Source organism: Phasianus colchicus, chromosome Z, assembly GCF_987193195.1.
Source record: "Phasianus colchicus chromosome Z, bPhaCol1.hap1.1, whole genome shotgun sequence".
In the NCBI taxonomy this organism is placed as follows: domain Eukaryota; kingdom Metazoa; phylum Chordata; class Aves; order Galliformes; family Phasianidae; genus Phasianus; species Phasianus colchicus.
The window spans coordinates 88,677,305-88,684,937 of record NC_143476.1 but is presented as its reverse complement, the minus strand read 5'-3'; positions in this window follow the sequence as shown (position 1 = coordinate 88,684,937).

Below are 7,633 nucleotides of genomic sequence, written 5' to 3'. Positions count from 1 at the left end.
ATCATGAGTTAATCAGCAAAAAATAACAAAAAATTGGGATACTGTTTCTGATATAATCTAATGACAGGCTGAGAGATCTGGGGCTGTTCAGCCTGGAGAAGAGAAGGTTGAAAGGTGACCTGATAGCAGCCTTTCAGTATCTAAAGAGAAATTAGAGGAAAGAGGAAGATAGACTTTTTAGCAGGGTCTGTGGGGAAAGAACAAGCTCAAAGATATTTCAAGCTAAAAGATGGTAGATTTAGGTTAGATATAAGGAAAAAATCATTTACAGTGAGAATGGTGAAGCACTGGAACATGTTGCCTAATGATGTGGTTGATGTCCCATCTCTAGAGACTTCCAGAGTGAGACTGGATCAGGCCTTGTGCAACCTGATCTCGCTGTGATGTCCCTGTTCATCGCAGGGGAGTTGGACGGCCCTCAGAAGTCCCTTCCAACTATAAAGACTCTATAATTCGAATGCTGCAGAAAGATCTCTGCCTTTTCTTCACATAAGAAATACTGCCTTGGTTTTAATAAAAACCAAAATTACCTTAGAAATAATGCTCTCTGAGAAATGCTGTAAATATTTGACATGGCTCTGAAAACACAACTGGTTTTAAGGAAACAAGTATGAAGTATTTTTCAGTATCTGCAACAATACTGATTACAATTAAGTAACACACTCTAGATGAGATTGCCTTTAGGATGATGTGAGTGCAAATTTCTAGTTGGTTATTAGCAGAAGGACAAGGAAGCCTCTGTATGTTTGTTTTGAAGGCAATTATAGGCATTGATTTGTAGGGCAAATAAATAGTATTCCAGGCTCAATATTCCTTTCAAGTATATAATATAATATACCTTTCAAGGTATAAAGCTTAACAACATCAATAGTGGCTGCTAACTTTTGATACGAATTATTATTTTCACTTTTTCTGGAGTTGTAATGCTGCTTTGGGGACTGTAGTTCCTTGAGAAAAAAACATCAGAGCTATATGTGATGATGGGTATATATGGAGAAGAAAAGAGATGTGAACCACAAATATGCATATAACTGTAAAGAATTATCCTAGGCTAAAATCAGAAGTGATATTAAACAACATTAAAAGTTAAAAATAAGTAAATTAGTGTGAGGGAAATGAATGTAATACTTTGTCAGCAGAAGTGCAATACTTCCTCAGATCAAACAGCAACAACAACAAAAGATTTTTGATACACTTTTCTTTTAACTGTTTTCCCCTCAGTGAAAAAAATAAACCTTTATTGTAGACTGCTCTGATTCACATTAGTTAATGGACATTTGTTCCAATGTTAACAACATTTCACTGTGTCCTGAATGTTCTTTGAACAAATGTTGCTAATCCTACTCTTTGTATATATACCCATTTTCTGAAGAACTGACAAAGCTTCATCATTCTGGAGATGTCCTCTGCCCCTCTCCTTTCCCCCCCACCTCCCCAGGAGACTATACTGTTTTGAACTAATCTGGCGCAGCTCTGGCAGGCAAATACACTAATGTTTCCTATGGCCTTTTAATATCTCCTGAATTGGCTAGATGCTAATACTCCTCTTTCTAACTCTGAAGTCTTCTACCATCATCTCGAGAGTCAGACCCCATATTCTATGCCAAGAATATACTCTGTGACTGGAGCAATAGGCATCCTATATTTCTAGGGTAAGAGGTGCCCAACCCCCAACTTGTCTGGGTTACAGGGATTATCAATTCCCCATTCCATTAAATGTAGTTGGACCACCATAGATAACTGAAGTTTCCACACCTGTATCCACCATAGCCATCATTCATTGTATATTTTTCTGGAACCAGCAGTTCGCCACTCCAACATAGGGCCCCCAGTCCCATCTGGACAACCTAGTTGCAGGGGGGCCAGCATCCCCCATCATGAATGTAGTTGTGCAATTGCCAATTCTTTTTCTTCAGGTGGCTTGGGCATAGTGGTCATTGAGGAGGTTTTTCCTTCATTTGGGAACTATGAAATCTTCCAAATTCCACATTTTTGTTGGTATTTGCTCAATTATTCTTTCCCCGATTTTCTGAAGAGTGTTTTGAAACTTTTATTTCAAAGCAAGGCACATGATTGGGCTGTTGATCAATTTTTTGCAAATTGAAATCCAACCCAGAACAAATCATTTAAATGTGTCTTCGGGATACCAGTATGGGTCCCAGACAAGATGTCTGTGGAGCGTGTCTCCTGGTTTTAGTTATAGGAAAGAACTCGCCCCTTCTGCTGTCCAAATATTACATCCAGTCCTTAGACACTCTATTTCTCCCAGGTTGGCCACCAACTGGGTGGCCTGCTGGACAGTGACTAGCAAGACCACTAAGAGATTCAATATGGATAGTAAAATGTTATACTTATGGAGAGACATCTCTTGTAGGATCAGATCTCTTATCCCTGTTGAAAAATTAACTAGGTCTACACTCTTGAAGATGTCATCACAGATAGTCTCCTTCATACCTACTTCTCTAGTCTTAGAGTTCTTCCATTAAGGTCCACCAAACAGTATTTATTGGGATGTTGATATTATTCAGCCATGTGATTCTGATAGTGATTCTGTTACACACAGCCATTAACCATTGAATTAGCAAATGATTTTTTATCACTGTGCCTGCATACAGTCTTTGCCTAAGGTCTGGATATATGGTAATGGTCTTGAGTTCAGAAATCTCTTGTCCAATAAAAAGAACACTCCCAGTATCCAGGTCCCACAGGCCTGGGAGTCATGATGGCATGTTCTCTCATGTTTTTTTTTTTCTTTAAACTGTTGCAACAAATCTGTAAGTTCATCAACCACTTATAGGCTCTTCATTAGGTATAGAGCAGTGTGGGTGAGGGGCCACACCTTGAGCAGCAACGCCAGCAGTCTACTCTGAATCTTCCTTGGGTAATGATTGGTCTTATCTCTACAGGATCTCAAGTTCCCAGTTCTTCCAGTTAGGTCCTTCTAGGTTTGTTAGTTTTCCTTACATTTTCTGATTTGATAAAGATCCAAAAATCCAGTTGATATGAATCCTTTTCCACCTCTGATTATAAAGTCCCTAATATCATAGGGGAACTACCAGTTGAGGATAGGCCTATTTGCACTGTCAAAAAAGTGATTTTATTTTCCACAGGTCTGAGTTTTTAAAAGATCATTTTCCTCTTGTAGTTCTTCAGATGAATGTTATTCATCGATAGTTCATATAGAGGCCATGCTGCAGTGGATGTTGCTACTATTCTTTCCTAAGTTGTTGGTATGGTTTCGTCTAACTTATTAAAAAAATCTTGTCATTTTAGAAGGGGATTTAATAATGGGACTATTGTCCCTTGTAAGTCCCCTTTCTTTTGAAATCTGTTCTGTACTTAGACACAGGCAACCCAGGAATCCCAGGAATTCCCCCAGGAATTCCTCTGTTGGGGCTTTAAGGCCAATGCATTCTTCCTTTGAAGGAGTTCATCCATAGTATTTAGACTGCTGTCCTGCCTAGCTCATCAAGTTTTACAAAAAGACAGAGCAGAAAAATCTTGGAATAAGTTGAGGGATGGTCTGCTCAAATGTAATAGCAGTAGGTGCAGAAAAAAGAAAAGAATTTGCTTACCTCAGGCCCATACAGTCCTTGGGTAGGCAGAGATCTCCAGATGAGATACTCTTGCCTCCACTGCCGAACCCTTAAGATCTTAAGCACGGAAAAGATATGGAGCTTTTGGAATGGGTTGAGAAAAGAACTGCAAAGCTGATCACAGAGCTGGAGCACCTCTCCTGCAAAGACAGACTGATGGAGCTGAGCTTGTTTAGCCTTAAAAGAAGGCTCGGGGGAGATCTCATAGAAGCCTTATAAAACTCGAAGGGAGTATATAAGCAGGAGGAAAATCACAGAATCACAGAATCACAGAATTACAGAATCGTAGGGGTTGGAAGGGACCTCCAGAGATCATCGAGTCCAAACCCCCTGCCAAAGCAGGATCCAGGTCGCACAGGTAGGCGTCCAGGCGGGTCTTGAATATCTCCAGAGAAGGAGACTCCACAACCTCCCTGGGCAGCCTGTTCCAGTGCTCCGTCACCCTCACCGTAAAGAAGTTCTTGCGCACATGGGTGTGGAACTTCCTATGCTCCAGTTTCTGGCCATTTCCCCTTGTCCTGTCTCCGCACACTGCTGAAAACAGTCTGGCTTCGCCACTTTGCCCCCCACACCTTAGATATTTATAGACCTGGATCAGGTCCCCTCTCAGTCTTCTCTTCTCAAGGCTAAACAGACCCAGATCACTTAGCCTTTCTTCATAGGGGAGATGCTTCAGGCCCTTCACCATCTTTGTGGCTCTCCGCTGGACTCTTTCCAAGAGATCCCTGTCTTTTTTGTACTGAGGAGCCCAGAACTGGACACAGTACTCCAGATGAGGCCTTACCAGGGCAGAGTAGAGGGGGAGGATCACCTCCCTCGACCTGCTGGCCACGCTCTTTTTAATGCACCCCAGAATGCCATTGGCCTTTTTGGCCACAAGGCACACTGCTGGCTCATGGCCAACCTGTCGTCCACCAGGACACCCAGGTCCCTCTCTGCAGAGCTACTCTCCAGCAGGTCATCCCCCAACCTGTACCGGTGCATGCAATTATTCCTCCCTAGGTGCAAGACTCTACACTTGCTTTTGTCAAACCTCATCTGGTTTCTTACTGCCCAGCTCTCCAGCCTGTCCAGGTCTCGCTGAATGGCAGCACAGCCTTCGGGTGTGTCAGCCAATCCTCCCAACTTCGTATCATCAGCAAACTTGCTGAGGGTGGCCACTATCCCCTCATCAAGGTCACTGATGAATATGTTGAACAGGACCGGACCCAGCACCGACCCCTGGGGAACACCACTGGTTACAGGTCTCCAACCAGACTCTGCACCGCCAATGACAACCCTCTGCGCTCTGCCAGTCAGCCAGTTCTCAACCCACCTCACTGTCCACTCATCTATCCCGCACTTCCTCAGCTTCGTTATAAGGATGTCGTGGGAGACAGTGTCAAATGCCTTGCTGAAATCAAGGTAGACTACATCCACATATAAACATATAAAATCAACATTTTATATGGACAGAGAGAGATTTAAACCAAAAGTCAGATGGATTTTTTTTTTTTTTTTTTTTTCACTCAGAGGGTGGTGAGGGGCTGGAACAGGCTTCCCAAAAAAGTTGTGGTTGCTCCATCTCTGAAGATGCTCAAGGACAGGTTGAATGGGGCCCTGGGCACACAAGTCTAATGTCTGATCTAATGGTAGGTAACCCTGTCCACAGCAGTGGCCTTAGTACTAGATGATATTTGAGGTCTTTTCCAACACAAGCTGATTTAATAATGTTATACCATCTTGGATATTCCTCTACTACACAGGAAAAGCAGGTTTTTTTCATTCATTTTGTCATTTTTGACACTCCATGCAGTGCTATAGGCTTGGGGATGAGTGGCTGGATTACTGTGAAGGGGAAAGGGACTTGGGGTGTTGGTTGATGCTTGGCTGAACACAAGCTAACAGTGTGCCCAGGTGGCCAAGAGGGCCAATGGCATCTTGTCCTGCATTAGAAATAGTGTGGCCAGCAGGAGCAGGGAGATAATCATCCCTCTGTACTCAGCACTAGTGAGGCTGCACCTCAAGTACTGTATTCAGTTTTGAGCCCCTCACTACAGGAAAGACACTGAGACCCTGGAACATATCCAGAGAAGGGCAATGAAACTGGTGCGGGGTCTGGAGCACAAGTCTTATGAGGAGCGGCTGAGGGAACTGGAATTGTTTAGTCTGGAGAAGAAGAGGCTCAGGGGAGAACTTATTGCACTCTACAACTTCCTGAAGGGAGGTTGTGATGAAGAGGGGTTTGGCCTCTTCTCCCAGGCAATAAACAGGACCTGGGGAAATGGTTGCAATTTGTACCAGAGGAGGTTTAGGTTGGATATAAGGAAGAACTTTTTCTCTCAGAGAGTGGTCAGGCACTGGAATGGCCTGCCCATGGAGTTGGTGGAATCACCATCCCCGTCAGTGTTCAAGAGGTGCGGATGAGGATGAGGAGCTACGAGATATGATTTAGAGGCTTGTGATAGCAACAGTGATGGGAGGATGGTTGGACGAAATGATCTTGCAAGTCCTTTCCTACCTTGAGATTCTATGATTCTATATACATGTATATAAAAATTAGATTCTTTTTACCATTGCTGACACAAGCTACTAAGCCATATCTATTATTATTATATTGTAGAGAAAATTAGATAGATAGATAGATAGATAGATAGATAGATAGATAGATAGATAGATAGATAGATAGATAGATACATAGATACATAGATACATAGATACATAGATACATACATACATACATAGATGCATAGGTAGGAAAGCAAAGAAAAAAGGGTAAATATTTATACATATATAGTCACAACCTGAGGATCCAGTGGTGATGGTGACTTCAATTCTTTGGTTCAATGGTGGAGGGTTGACCAATGTAACAGTACACACTCACATTTATGTAGTCTATTGGGCTAAGACTGTTCTTTGGGCATGAACTCTCTCACATCTGTGCCATTCAGTATTCTTGAAGATTCAGGAGTCTTCAGTAATGGTGTCTGGTGAATGATCAGGTGAAGCACTACTCTAGAATATGTGAACTTCATTTGACTTTGTCCTTACGCACACTTTGTTGAGGATTATAAGGTTAAGCAAGCCAGCCTCACCTTCACTGTGACTTGCTAGCAACAATGTCTTCTGCACCACGTAGCCTAGGTTGAAAAAGTGTTTTGAAATAAATCCTGCTTACATATCCTTTGACTACTTTTTGACACTTCCCCTAACCATTTGTGAAATCCAGCCTTCCCGCACTGTGCTCCTAGAAACTTTATTGTTTGTTCATCACATTCACCACTTTCTTATGTAATGTGCATTAATATCTCTTCCTAGTTAGGTAAAACTCAAGCTTAGCCTCTGGCTTGTGAATTGCAGCCTGAGCAGTAGCTGGGTTATATTTCTTTCATGTTCATGTGCTAAGGTTCAAGAAATGATGTCCATAGTATCTGTGATAAACAGCTGACTAGTTTTCCTCACCTTTTACTAAAAAAAGAAAGTAAGGCACTATCATCAAATAATATTTTAGCTGCGTTCTGAAGCACTTTGGCCCGCAGTCCAGTCCACAAATTCTGTTGGGATGCAGCAGAAACCAACTGTCCCTCTTGGGAATGGAAGTCTGAACATACTCATGTAGGCAGTAAGTCAGCCTGGGGCCATCCCTACCAGCTCAGAACAAGACAAACCTACAGATAACATCTAGATTCAGCTCTGATTTGGATGAAGCTCATTAGGGGCTACTAGAGCCTTCAAGTTCCTGAGAAGCATTTACATAAAGCTATGGTATTTATCAAATTTTAGCCATCTCATACAAGCCACTAAAATCTCCAGTTTTCCTAAGACTTCCTTTATTGAATATTGTTTATAAATTTAGTTTCACTTCATAAGAACTTTGTTACCATCGAGTCAATAGACAACGAAAAAATGCAGAACTTTAACATATTCAATGGGAAACTAAAGGCTGTTTATGTACTCTACCTAGACTTCAGTAAAGCCTTTGACACTATCTCCCACAGTATTTTCCTGGAGAAGCTGGCAGCCCATGAGTTGGACATGTACACTCTTGGCTGAGTAAG